Source organism: Paroedura picta, chromosome 5, assembly GCF_049243985.1.
Source record: "Paroedura picta isolate Pp20150507F chromosome 5, Ppicta_v3.0, whole genome shotgun sequence".
NCBI classification, from domain to species: Eukaryota; Metazoa; Chordata; class Lepidosauria; order Squamata; family Gekkonidae; genus Paroedura; species Paroedura picta.
In genome coordinates, this window is record NC_135373.1 from 63,285,767 (window position 1) to 63,300,921 (window position 15,155).

At 43.4% G+C, this 15,155-nt stretch overlaps 2 long non-coding RNA genes across 2 annotated transcripts in view; one reads left to right on the forward strand and one right to left on the reverse strand.

The window, feature by feature from the left end:
• The window catches only part of LOC143839063 (uncharacterized), a 54,091-nt gene that overhangs the window by 35,014 nt on the left and 3,922 nt on the right, over positions 1–15,155 (reverse strand). The window lies entirely within an intron of this gene.
• LOC143839064 (uncharacterized) overlaps positions 1–15,155 on the forward strand; it is a 63,314-nt gene that overhangs the window by 416 nt on the left and 47,743 nt on the right. The gene's annotated exons all lie outside the window — the stretch shown is intronic.

Below are 15,155 nucleotides of genomic sequence, written 5' to 3' on the forward strand. Positions count from 1 at the left end.
TAGCGGAAAGAAAACGGCACAATGCTGTGACTTAAATACTCGGCAGATAAAAGAAACTGAGGGGATCAGCATTGTCATATCTGCCAGGCAACTTGAAAGAGGCTTGAAACCCAGCTAAACACTGGCATAAAATGACCCCCAATGAGTTTGCAGGTGGTATTGCTTTTACTGACACTTTTTACTGACCATGAAAGTCCTGCATGGTCTCAGACCAACATATCTTAAGCATCCTTCTATCATATAAACCTATCCATACACCCCAGTCTTCTGGGAACACCCTGATCTGATTGCTCCCACCATCTGAGGTTGGACAAGTGGTAACCAAGTGGTACTTCTTCATCCTTAAGGGCTGCCAATATGGCAAACCACCCACATCCCAGGGTACTGGCCCCAGGCCATACCCAAGCTATGGGCTGTTGAATTGTCCCAAGCAGTCTGCAGACTGTGGTTCCTTCTTGTACAGTAGACCTAGCCCAAGCACCAAGAGTCACCTCTTGGTAACTCCGCCATATATGGCCACAGGCTTTGAGGACCCTCATCTTGATTCTCATTTGCACATTGCCTTAGATACTGCACTGACATTTGAGCCAATATGGTTCACTGGTTGGAGTAGTGACACACTCTTTCAACCTTAACAGAATCAGAAATCCCTTCTTGGTGTATAAAACAATATCAGAATAATTATTTGGGTAAACTGATGTCAAAGACAAAATTGGATACATTGACTGAATAGATGCAGAAAGCCCAAAGGGAAGTATTCATGCAAGTTGCACCTAACACTTATCTGGATGCAACTCCATGGTACCTTGCAGAAATTTAACCACACTTTCTATTATGTCAGAATTAGTATTATTCTGTCCCCCAAGCTTGCCGTTGGGAGGACAAAATGGAGGGGTAGGAATGCCAGCCTCCAGGTGGGAAAATTCATCTCCAGACAACAGAGATCAGTTCCCTTGGAGAAAATGGATGCTTTGGAGAGTGGACCATCACATTGTGTCCCTCTGAGTTCCCTGTCCTTTCCAGGCTCCACCCCCAAATCTTCAGGAGTTTTCCAAACTGCATTTGGCAATCCTATTCTCATCCTTCTACTGGTGGACAGAGGGGACCTGGCACCACTAAGGAGAGGAGAATAATGTTGCAAAATGTTTTGAATTCTTATTGGGGAGAAAAGTGGGACATATATAAACAAACAATTAAGAATTTATAGAATGCACAGTGTTAAAGAAGTTCACATCTATAATATAGAGGGTGGGTTTACATTGCCCTAAGGATAACCCCAGAAGAACAGCTGCTGGTGGAGGCTCTTATTTCTGTGTTCAGACTTCATAAAGCAGCCAGCTGTCCTCATATACCCTCTCTTGTCTCAAACAATTTGATATTGCAGAGTGCACATGTTGTTCTTGGAAGGCAGGTTCTGTTTGCTTCAGTTTATGCATCTCTCTCTATTTCTCCCCTCATCTTTGCCTATTTTCAAGAAAAAATTGTTGATTTTTGAAATTATTATTATATAAATTAATATTATGTTGTAACTGAGAAATTATCCCCTAAAACATTTTTATTCTATACTAGTAATAAAGCCCTCTGTAAAAAAATTACAGTAGGCCCTCGCTGTTCTGAACTGCCATGGCAGCGCTACCTGGGTGGGTAGGAAGGGCTGCCCCCCCTGAATTTCCCCTCCCTTGGGTAAAAGGCTCCCCAGGGACCAGGGCTGGCTCTGCGAGCTGGTGATCTGACTCCCAGGGGGCTGTGAAGTCATAACCTCCCCAAAGGGAAAAGGCTACCTGGGGTTTTGGGAGGGTTTGTACTTGGGAGGGAAGGAAAACGCTTCTGAGGCCCAGCGAGGATGATTGGTGGCTCGCTGAGCCGTGGATCGTCCTCCCCGGGGCCTGGGGAGCGTTTTTCCTCCCCCCCCCCGGCCAAGCGAAAATGTTCCTCAGGCCCTGGGGACGACGATCCGTATCTCACTGAGTCATGGATTGTTCTCCCCGGGGCCTGGGGAGCATTTTTTCTCTGTTAACCTCAAAGGGGAAAGGCTCCCCAGGCCCCGGGGAGGGTTCTGGCCGGCTCTGTGAGCCAGCCAGCAGCCTCCCCGGGGCCTGGGGAGCCTTTTTCCACTAGGCGCCGGGGGCCAGCGGGCCTACCTTCGCTCTTGGCGGCCAGCAGAGGAATGGCCACCGTGGAGTGAATATTTGCCCTTGTGGGGGGTGGGGCAGTTTGGGAGACGCTTTGCGCCTCCCAATTGGTTCTTGCCGGGCAAACAGCCAATCAGCAGCCACGCGGCTGGTGATTGGCGGTTCTGGGCTGGACTGACAAGTGGAGGGCCCATTCGGGAGGTGCAATTGGGTCCTCCGCTTGTCAGTCCAGGGGAAGGGGCCAATTGGCACCCTTCCTCATCCCGGACAGGGCCTGCCCTCAGGAGCGGTTAAAGATAGGATAGGATGAGACTCATGATCTCCACACAGGCAAGGTTGAGCTGAAATACTAATTATTTTGGACAATGCAAAATAATGCTTAATGACTAGACTGGAGAGATTTAACTTTGGGTAGAATGTTGAATGAAGGCTGTACAAACCCTTGAAACCATGGTTTATGCCAATGACTTCCTTCTATTATTTTTCAGTGGAAAGATTAGAAAAGGGGGGGGGTGAATATTGCAAGATAAAGTATATTCTCATTTGAAAAGTGTGAAATGCTTTTTAAGACAACAGATTGGATCCAGGTTTCCAGATGATGCACAAAATAGAACCATTTGACAAATAAATTGACCATGCTGGGGATCATGGGGCCTTAACAACAAAGGCCCTGTGGATCAAGGAGCGGAATTGATTGAAGCAAAAAAGCAGGCTGGATCCCACCCAAGGTTCTAATAACTCTAAATGGTTTCTAAAAATGGTATCATTTGAAGCTTTTAATGCAAGGCAATGTACAACATGATGGTGGGGGAAAAGGGCAATGACAGTGGCTTCATTTAGAGGTTGCAACAAGCCTTGTAGTTCTATGTTCAGCCTAAAGATTGTCAGTTAAAAGAACAATGGTTAATCCAGCTCAATTTCTTTCTTGGCTCCTCCTTCCTGACTAAATACTCCCCCACGCCAAATTATTTCCATCCCAAATTGTTTCCCCATCCAGGTGAGGAAGGATTCGCTGTAGGAGGGAGGAGCTGAGAAAATCATGCACTTCAGGCAGGCCTTGTGTCCATGGAAATGCTGCACTGCTTCCAATCCAGTATGTTTTACTACTGTAACAATAATTGTTGATTAAGAGATTGTTTCATATCCATAATGTTCTTGGATGGTGAAATTCCAACACACTTCTTATATTTTATTCTCTTCATAACATACACTTTTTCTATTTCATCCTCTTCATAACATAATCTTGTAAAGGGTGCCTTATTTAATCATACAACAAATAGCCACAAACATTTATACTGAACCAATCACCTTCTTGTGAAATGATGACTTTTTGTTCAAGCATGCTAAAGAAATAACCGGGGAAAGACAAATAGCTCCTGAAGGTTGACATACTTTTTAACTCAGGGTGGGAAAAAAAATTATTTCCAATCCTCTATAATCAATTCTGCCATAATCTTGGCATTTTTGGTCTAAATATAGAAGTGGAACTTAGGCATTCATCAGCAGAAAGTCTTACCATTGATCATTCCAAAGACCAATCCGTTCAACTAGATAAAACCTCAGGGATATATCTTTTATGTAGACTACAGCAGTTTTGCTATATATTTAATGGAGCTAGAGTTTCAGACTGCATTTAACATCATGGTAAGCTGCCACTAAATTCCAACTGGGCATGAACCCAGCATTTTGCTCTGTTCCATCACGTCCTTCCTTCTATGTTCATCTCTAACTCAAGAAATCTGATCAAACACTGAATGCAGGCACCTCAGTGAACTGGAGCTCAGTTACTACACAAAAGTGAAGTGAGGCAGGAGGAGGAAGAGGAGGGATAGTAAAATTAGGAATGGTGTTTGTGGCACAGCTGAAGTTTACTTTCATCCTCTTAGGATGTTTGAATGAAGTTACAGTCACTGTCCATTTGGAGCAGAATCAAGCACAGACACTTAAAAAAAATCAAATCCCTAATCTGTAAAAGACAATTAATGAATCCATAATTCTTTGACAAAGATGTCATGATGATAAATTAGCTGATATTTGTGTAAAACTTTTAGAATTAAAATCAGTGAAGCATGTGTGTTAGATTTCTACACTTTTCACTCAAGTCACACAACAAAACTTTTATTTAGATGAGGGGGGAACGTCCCCTCAAAATGATAATTAAAATTCTAATATTTTAAATATGGCAGAGAATAACTTGTTTTTGCTATGTGGTCCAGTGATACTGAATCATGGTATTAGACACTATGTTGAGTTGATTTGAAGCAGCTCATGTCCTAATATGTTCTGATTCCATAACTAGCACCAGCACTCAACAAAACAACCTTTCCTATGATTGGACATTGTATTATCATCATCTTATAGCTATCATTTGCACCCAGATTGGCTTGACCACACAGGGTAATCCAGTTGGGAATGATTGCTACAGCTTAATGGTAACACATTATCCAATGATGTGTGGATGGTGCACATTTCCTGTACTCTCATTGTACGACCACGTCTGTGTCTCCAGTTGGCCCAATGATGTGACACCTAGTATGGCCAGTAAACCATTGTACATCATGAGATACCATAATAAATTTATAAATAACAAACTATGCCATGGGGGTAGTATTTCACAATTATCATAGTAGAGGAGTAACCCACAAATGCTATTGCTAGTAAACACACATATTATCATATGGATGCACAGATCCATAATAAATCTGATGCATGCTGTTTCAAAATTAAATTTTGTGAAGATGTTGCTCTGCTATCACCCCATGGGATTCAAGTTAGTTGCACTGGTCAACTGGAATCTGTCAGGAATCACAAGGATCAAACTGGAAGTTTAGAGGTCCATAGAACTACACAGTACCTGGACTGCTGATCAGAAACTACTTGGAGGATACAACAGCCCATAATCCTCCTGACCAAGGGAGTTGTGTGATACTAAAGAGCCAATCCAGTATCATCATTTTACATCTCATATTAATGTTTTTCTTTTGTCTGGCCAGTGTTTTGATGTGCATTTTCCAGTTGGTGGAATTCTTGGATCAAATTACAGCTCCCAGGCAGCAGCGAAAACATGTATGTTCAAAGCATTCATGATCCAGAATTGGAATATCTGGTGGACCACCTTGGCTTTAGAATTCAGACAGGCCATTTTGTTCATGTTTCACCCATCTCAATATCAATGCCAATTTCAGTATATCTGGGCAAATAAACAGATCTCTTGCTATTACTGAGACAGAAGAAACTGAATGAACAGAAGAAACAGGATAGTGTCTAATCAATTACAGTAAATGGAATGTATTAGGTGTCCCCAGAACCACCCATCTGGAAGGACACTCACCTCACCCTGTTGCAGGCATTCAGACCATTAATCAAGGACCTCCACTAATTACTCTATGGGCTGTTTGGTACTGGATGAACTGGTTGCCATTAAAATTTCCATGATCTAAATGCAGGATCCATTCCTATACTTGGTAAACCTCTGTTTCATTGTCTGCCTTGGGTTAGTCTCAGTATTTCCATTTCTTACCTATCCTCACACTTCTGCTCAGCCAACACCTGTCTCAGACACACCTAGAAACACTCCATTCTTTCCTTATTTGAAATCAGTCCCAGAAAATTGACAGGCCAAATTACAAGGTAGGTGGGGTGTATTCACTTCTGTGGCACCCAGTTGGACAGGTGGAATCTAACTTAATGCTTTCCAGAGGAGTTCTGATGATGGCTATTTCTGTTTATGTGCTACCGTTTGCAGGAATAGTTGCAGGGTTAAACCAGCTTAGATACATGATGAGATGCTGTCTGCTGTAGTCCATGCCTGTGACAAAAGAGTGTTGCATAAAGTTTCCACTCAATGAATCTCAAGAGTATGGTATGGAGTGAAATAGGGCTGCAAACAGATTTCAGAAATATAAACTCAGAGTGCTTAATTCTAAACATATCCTCTGCCAAATATTCTAACATGGCCACCCTGCAGCACTTCTAGACAGATGGAGCTCATTTTTCTTTTTCAGCTTGTTCTCTCCATCTTCTAAACAGATGGTAAATCTGTTCATAAGATCTATGTGGAGTGGCTTACATTGTGTCGTAAATAATGGCATGCAGAACCTTGCTGGACTAAATTCAGCATTCTGAATTAAAAAAAAAACTTTAAGGGGACAAGTAAGTATTCTGAATGGGATCACAGTATCAGATAAGCAGAGTTATTGAAATGGAACCCAAAGATATGAAAATAAATCCCATATCTAGCTTTATGATTGCCCAGTATGACCAGTCACTCCTGAATAGGTTTCCCCTAATTCTTGGTTGGTGACCCAGTTGATAGGCTGATTACCCATCTCTGTGGATTTAGCTCTTGGAATTATTTGTGTTAGCATGTCTGACATAAAGAACAGAATTCTAGGAAACTTAACTGAAGTTTTCTTCATATCTGTGAATATAAAGCATTGTAACCCCCGCATGTGGTACCGTATATGTGTTTTCTGTTGCTCATGTCCTTCTTCCCTGAAGCACCTCTTCTCCAAAGCAAAGAAACATGGCTGCCTCCTTCCAACTTTAAGGGAGAAGGAGGTAATTCAGGAGAGCAGTATAAACATCACATCACCTTTGTGTTTGCAGGGAACACATATTTGGCAATTGTTATCTCCATCATAGGAGGATGCTTTGCATAGAACATCACCAAAGATTCCTGTGTAAGCTTAGCAGTCATGGAATATGAGGCTGTTAGGGAGGGTAGAGATAAATGAACAGTTCTCTCATCAGAGGGAAAGGAGCAGTAAGGTCCCACAAAGTGATGGGTGCTATTGAATGTGTTCATTCAACATTAGCAGAGTTTGAAGAGCTCAAAAAGGATCCCTCTACATTGGATGTGTCAAGTGAAATTCAATGAAGGCAAGGGGAAGGGGAAGAAAAAGAGAACATTTTAAATATTTGCTGATAGGATTTGAACTAGGTAGGAAAAAGTGCACACAGCAATGATGCACCGCTGGATTAAACAGTAGATAAAGATTTACTTAAGAATGAATATACTTGATAGGAAAGACAAGAGATAGAGATAGGTTCCAATAGCTGGGAGAGAGGGTAAAACTGAGGGTGGCACTTCCAAGGAGAAAGAGCAAATTACCAGGAGACTAGCAATCTGGAGAAAGACAAGGGATGACACTTAACAGGAGAGAAGACAAGCTGATATTTATACCCCCATTTTTAATGCCCAAAGGAGTCTCAAAGTAACTTACAATCACCTTCCCTTCTGCTCCTCACAACAGACACTCTGTGAGGTAGGTGAGGCTGAGAGAACTGTGACTGGCCCAAAGTCAGCCAGCTGACAGCATGTGGAGGAGTGGAGGAGACTAGAGACCACTGTTCTTTATCACCACACCCTGCTTACCTCACTATCCTATCTAATTGTCTACTTGCTGCTGCAGGCCCTTCCTTTTCTGCTTGTACAACCGACATTGCCTTTTCCAGCAAAATGAACTTGGGATCACAATGTATACGTTGTACAGTGTATGGTTAACAATGCAGATCAAAGAGGCTATAAAAGCAAAATGGCTTCCTTTAAAAAGCAGAAGGTCAGCACCCATGAACTGAACAGAAGGGACCACTGGCTGTAAGTTAAGTGTAAGTTAATATGAAGGCATGTAAAAATAAAATATGGGGAGCGTATTGCTAAAAGCACTAAGATAAACAATAAAACATTCTTTATCTATAGTCAGAGCAGGAAACTAGCCAGATAAACAATTGGGCCTTGGTGTAAACAAAAAGTAAATTGATTGCTAGTGGATAATGAAGAGATGGCAGAGAAGTTCAATGGAATTTTGCATCTGTCTTCACTATGGAAAGTGTGGGACATGTATCCATTCCACAGCCACTATATTCAGGAAGAGAATCTGAAAAATGGCATCAAATTGAGTTGAGAAGAGATGTATCATTGAGAGGTTGTCTGCCTTTGAAGGGAGGTAAGGCAGCCGATATGCTGTCTGAAGCTCTGACCGGCTCAAGGTTGACTCAGCCTTCCATTCTTCTGAGGTTGGTAAAATGAGTACCCAGCTTGTTGGGAGGTAAAACGGTAATGACTGGGGAAGGCACTGGCAAACCACCCCGTATTGAGTACGCCAAGAAAACGCTAGAGGGCGTCATCCCAAGGGTCAGACATGACAAGGGTCAGAAAAACAGGAGATACCTTTACCTTTACCACTATGTTACAACTCTGGTATTCCTTGGAGGTCTCCCATCCAAATTCTAGCTAGGGCTGACCCTGTTATCTAAATAAGGGGTGGATGTCAGAGAGCTTAAGGAGCTCAAATGTGAGATGATCTGGTAACTAGTATGTGTAACTTACAACTCAGAGACTGTACTGGATAGTGATCAAAGAGTAGCATATATTACACTGATTTTTAAAAAAGGGTCGAGAGGTAAAACAGAACATTACAGGTCAGTTAGTCTAATGTCCGTTTCAGAGCAAATTAATAGAAGCTGTGAAAGGAAGTTCTGCCTCACCAATCTTTGGGAGTTTTTTGATAAATGAACAATGTAAATAATGGTAACCCAGTAGACATTATATACTTGGACTTTCAAAAGGCTTCTAACAAATCACCTCACTCATGATATCTGTGAGCAAACATGGAGTAAAAAGATAGATTCAAATGGGTAGCTGGGTTGGTCTGAAGTAGCACAATAAAATCAGAGTCCAGTAGCACCTTTAAGACCAATAAAGATTTATTCAGCGAGTGAGCTTCTGAGTGCAGTCTGATGAAGAGAGCTTGCACTCGAAAGCTCACGCCCTGAATAAATCGTTGTTGGTCTTAAAGGTGCTACTGGACTCTGATTTTATGGAGTAAAAGTGTGAGTTCTCTTGTAGATCAAAAACTGGTTAAATTATAGGGAACAAAGAGTAGAAACAAATAAACAATTTTCACAATGGAGGGAAGTAAGCTGTGGGATCCCACAAGGATTTATTCATAATAGTCTGGAACTAAAGAGGAGCAGTGTAGTGATCAAGATTGAAGATGACACAAAATTATTGATGATGTAAACCAAGGATGATGGTGAAGAACTCCAGGAAGATCTCCACAGATGGGATGAGTGGGCAAAAATGTGCCAAATGAAGGTCAGTTGGTAAGTGTAAAGTGACATGGACTGAAAGAAAAGAAATCCCAACTTCTAATATATGCAAATAGGGTCTATATGCTAATAGTGAGACCTCTTCTCAAAGAGGTCATAGTAGATCTCAGAAGAAGAAGAAGAGTTGGTTCTTATATGCCACTTTTCTCTACTGAAGGAGGCTCAAAGTGGTTTATAGTCACCTTCCCTTTCCTTTCCCCACAACAGACACCCTGTGATCTGGGTGAGGCTGAGAGTGCCCTGATATCACTGCTCAGTCAGATCATTTTTATCAATGCTGAGGCAAGCCCAAGGTCACACAGCTGGCTGCATATGGGGGAGTGCAGAATCGAACCCGGCATGCCAGATTAGAAGTCCGTACTCCTAACCACCACACCACACCATCATAGTAGCTAAAAAAAGTGTCAGTCCAGTGTGCTGCAGCATTGAAAATGGCAAACCCTGTGTTTAACATTATTAGGAAATGGAGTGAAAATAAAAATGCTAATATTATGTCTTTGTATAGATCTATGGTGTGGAGTACAGTATGCAGTTCTGGTCATCATATCTTAATGGGGCATCTCAGAGCTGGGAGAAGTACAGAAGACAGCAACCCAAATGATCAGGAAGTTTGAGCAGCTTTTCTGTCAGGAAAGACCAAAGAGTATGTGACTTTTCAGTTTAGATAAGGTTTATAAATTATGCCTGGGTTAGAGAGAGTTGACAAAACTTATTCTCCCTCTCAAAGTATGAGAACATGAGGGCCACCAATGAAGCTGATGGACAGTAGATTCAGGACAGACAAAAGGAAAAACTTCTTTACATAGAGTTTGTTTGAAGAAATTTGGGATTATGCTGTAAGGAGGACAGGTTAAATATAAACTATTAGAAAACCAAGATGATGGTGTTTAGGAAGCGACCAAAAAACACTTCTTGGAACATCTTGGGCACACCAATTGAACAATGTAGTACCTATAAATATTTAGGTATAAAATTCAGTGAGATGTTCTCTTGGAAAGCCCTGAGAACTTGGGGGCTATAGTTATTTTTTTCAAAGGGGGTTGCCTGGTGGATCCAGCCACTTTGCCAGAAAAGTGATTCCCTGTCTGTTGAAATCTGGGGCTGAGGGGAACCAAATTCTGACTAACCTAGAAAGAGCTCAAAAACTCTCCATGAGAAGAATCCTTACTCTTCCAATGGGTTCTCCAGCAGCCCTTATGAGGGCTGAGTTTCCTGCGGGCGACCCTGCCAGCAGCAGCTGCGCAGTGCCATGCCGAGTGGGAGCCCCAGCCATGGTGGCCGCTGGAGAGGACCAAAGGTGAGCAGAGTAGCAGGGCAGCCTCTGAGGCAGCAGCTGGGGAGGAGGACGAGGAGGAGCCGCAGCCCAGTACCGACTGATCAGCAGACCGGTACCGGTCCCCAGACCGGGGGTTGGGGACCACTGCCTTAGTGGACAGAGTTTGCTTCTATTACTGGAACGAGATAAGGCCTGCTTTGAGTAAGCATAATTTGATCACAATACTCTGTCCTTGATGACCTAATAAGAACTACTGGATCAGGAAATTACTTAAGGGACTGGATCTATCATATGGATGCAGCAATTGATAGTGGGGCAATTGCTCAATCTAAAGTAGCACCTTTCTAAAAATTATTTAAAAAGGACCACCTCAGATCTGCTTATCTAGCCAAAATATCAGCTCAAACCTTAAGGATGGCATTCACCTATCTGAGGTTCCAAGCAATGCCGACTGCAGTCGGCAGGGGTAGATTTCTTTACTCCCCTGTTTCAGTCTGGCTTTGTATCTGTGGCAATATGGTAATTGAGGACCCCATATATTATGTCCTGGACTGTCCTCTCTATGATGACCTGAGAAACAAACTTATTAGGAAACTACTGCCCTGGGGCACCACAAAAATTGAGAACTTGACCTTTTTGCTGTCAGACAAAGATCCTGATGTCTCCACTAGAGTGGCACTTTTTACACTGGCTGTCAGGAAAACTAGGGCCAATTGATGCAAACAGTACCTCTAGTGCTTGATGGTCTCTTAAAATGCCAATTTTATTTCTGTATTTTATTGATCACACTATTTTTAGATTTGTCCATTTTATGCATACTGTTACATACCATTTGTTTGGTTATATCAATTTTGTATGACCCTGTTTTCATATAATTGTGATGGCTGATGGCCAATACAATAAACTTATTAAACTAAATCTTTACACAATTGATTAAAATATGGAATTCACTGCCAAAGGATGTAGTGATAGTCAGAGGCATAGATGGCTTTAAAGGAGGAGGAGACTGATTCATGGCTGATAGGTCTTGTAATGGCTACTAACCATTGTGATTAAAGAGAACCTCTATATTCAGGGGCAGCAAACCTCTGAATATCAAAGCCAGAATTCCACATTAGGAGAAGGCATCAACCTCTATCTTCTGTTATTGGCCTTCCAGAAGAACTGGTTGACCACTATATGAGACAGGATGCTGGACTACAGGACTACAGGGTTCTTCTGATATTCTTATATATAGGTAGATTAAAATATTGATTCAGCATGTGGCAGCAGTCCATACTGAGGGTTATGAGGAAAGGAACATAAAGCAGACAGCAATGTAATGTCTTTGCATAGATCTATGATGAATCCTCTTTTGAAGTGCAGCATGAAGTTCTGGTCACCAATCTTTAAAAAAGCACCGAATAGGGAGATAAAGGTGATTAGGAACTTGGAGCAAATATTTGGTGAGGAAAGATTTAAAGAGTCTGAAATATTTCAGTTTAGAAGAAAGGCAGCTAAAGGGATTCGTGATAAGGGGTTTGTAAAATTATGCACAGGGTATAGAAAGTAAATCGAGAAAACATTTTTTTTCTTTCTTCCATAATGTTTGCACTCAGAAGATGATAAATTTAGAAAAGGCTGGGGGGGGGGTGATAGAAAAAAGAAAATGCTTCTTTACTCCATGAGTAATTAAATTGTGGAATTCATGACCAATGGATATAGTGATGGCCATGAGTATTGATTACTTTAAAAGGTGGCTAGACAGATTCCTAAGCGATATGCATTGACTACTAACTGCAGCCACTAGACAGAATATATATTCTCAGGGATGGCAAATCACTCAATACCAATAGTAGAAGGTAACACCAGGAGAAAGCCTTGGCTTTCGTGCCGTTTGTTGGTCCTTCAAGGCAGCTGTGTGAAACAGGTTTATTTATTTAAAATAGATAAAGGTTCCTTGGCTGGATGCACCACTGGTCTGTTTCAGCAGCAGCTCTTCTAGTGTTATTTTATTACTAGTAAAAAAAGCCCATTGTATAAAGAATACAATGGGCTCTAGCAAGCGGGGACAGAGCGAGGCACAGGCGAGGGGCTGAAGCTACCTGTAAGAGGAGGCTGGTGGCGCCTCCGCAGCTCTTCACGGGTGCTCCTCGGCGGCTGCTGACGCAGCTCGGTGGCGCTTGTCGGCGGTTTTTTTTCTCTTTCTTTTGGTGGCTCCTCAAAGGTTTTTTTTCTTCTGCAGCCAGGAGGGCAGGGAGGCCCCGGAAGGCGCGCTGTGCGCACGCGTCGGAGGAGGGGCGCTCCTCGGCGGCTTCTCATGCGGTTCTTGGGGGCTTTTCGGCTGCTTTGTTTTTTTCTTTCAGTTCCTCCTCCAAGTTTTCTTTTGTTCTGCAGCCAGGAGGGCAGGGAGGCCCCGGAAGGCGCGCTGTGCGCACGCGTCGGAGGAGGGGCGCTCCTCGGCGGCTTCTCATGCGGTTCTTGGGGGCTTTTCAGCTGGTTTTTTTTTTCTCTCTCCGTGGCTACTCAGAGGTTTTTTTTCTTCTGTAGCCAGGAGGGCAGGGAGGCCCCGGAAGGCGCGCCGTGTGCACGCGTCGGAGGAGGAGCGCTCCTCGGCGGCTTCTCATGCGGTTCTTGGGGGCTTTCCAGCTGCGTTGTTTTTTTCTTTTAGTTCCTCCTCCAAGTTTTGTTCTTCAGCCAGGAGGGCGGCTCGTCGGGGTTTTTCGGCTGGTTTTTTTTCTCTCTCTCCGTGGCTACTCAGAGGTTTGTTTTCTTCTGCAGCCCGGAGGGCAGGGAGGCCCCGGAAGGCGCGCTGTGCGCACGCGTCGGAGGAGGGGCGCTCCTCGGCGGCTTCTCATGCGGTTCTTGGGGGCTTTTCAGCAGCTTTTTTTTTTCCCTTTCAGTTGCTCCTCCAAGTTTTCTTTTGTTCTTCTTTGTTTTCTTCTGCAGCCAGGAGGGCAGGGAGGCCCCGGAAGGCCACTGGGCCGCCGGGCGTCAGGCCGCCGGGCAGGGGGCCCCCGGCAGCCGCGCCCTGCACGGCTGCCGGGGGCACCCTCAGGTAGCTGGCTGACGCGGCGAGAGGCGCTTTGCGCCTCTCGGCGCGTCAGGCCAGGAGCAACTGCGAGCCGCGCTGCGCGCGGTTCACAATTACTGGGGCTGGGAATCGGAGGGACCAATCGGCAGGCGCTTCGCACCTGCCGATTGGTCCCTCCGATTGTCTGTCCTGAGGAAGGGTCCAATCCGGACCCTTCCTCATCATGGACAAATCCCATCTCAAGATCCCTTAACGAATTATTTAGTCCGTGGCGCCCGTGGCGCCACGGGCGGTTTAAAGATAGGTCAAAGACCTCATGACAACCATTTTGTGTCTGGCTGCACCCTGCAGGTAAGGGGGAATTACTGGTGTAAACCATGAAAGAAATTAGCCATGCCTAGCTACTTGCCTAGCCTTGCCTTTAAAAAATCCCAACAGAAACTTATGTAAAGGAATTGTCCTACTCCACCTTGTGTGTATACATTTGCCAACGGGGAATTTGCTCATGCTTCTCACACTGTTTCGGTAAATGGTGGTTCCCTTTCCTATTGAAGTATTTTGGCAGCTGTTACTTGAATTTCATGACTGATCAGCCTGTTCTACAAGATGTTCATCCAGTAAACAAATTCATCAACCAGATCAGAATCCTGTAGAAATTTCTGGGAAGGCTCCCAGCCAATTTGGAAGCTGATGTAGAAGGCTGACTTTTGATTTCCTATTTTTAACCTATCAATTGGTAACATCCTGACCTGGATGCTGACATGGATCCTGACCTCATCTGATTAATATTGGCATGGGAAACTACCAAGAAATTCCAGGGGAAGGCATTGGCAAACCACCATTGTCCGTCTCTCACCTTGAAAACCTTATAGGATTACTATAAGTGATCTGCAAACTTGACAGTACTTCACACACACATATCCACTGACAAATCTGAAAGATCAGATATATACTTGCATAACCAAGTTTGAGGATGTGTAGTTATTGAAATGTACAGCTCTGATGGTCATTCTTTAATCTGTCATCCATTGCCTGGAATTGTCTTGAAAGCTCCGGGAAGTTAAAGTCATGTAGAAGAGGAAAAAGAAACTGATACTGAATTAAGACAAGATTCAAGTGATGCTAGCTGGGAATGCTAGTTGGAAAGTTCTGGAAGGGAATGTTTTACCTGTGATAAAGTTATTTTCTCTGACTGGGTAGAAAACCTTTGGGATCCTACTGAAAAAAAATCAGATTGGACTTGTTTTAGAAATGTCTTTTCATTGGCATCTCCTGCACAGTCCCTCCTTCCTTCAGTCTGACTTTGTCCTGTCCATTCATGGTTTAATATCTTCCATGCTTGATGATGTAATGAATCCACTCTCGAAGACAACTTTGGTGCTCCTGCTTGTGGAGAAGTCATAGCTCATCTTTTATCAGATACTGTAAAATGACAGAATTCTACACCAGCAGAACAAGGTACCAATTTGTTTCTGTGCTCATTGTAAGGGGCAGTCTGAACTCTGAAAGCCATTCACAGCCAAGCACTCATAGAGCTGTTTCTGTCCATATGAGCCCATGCACCAAATGTGCTCAGCTCAACATTCTGCTGATGATTCATTTACTTGGGATGGGCATAAAC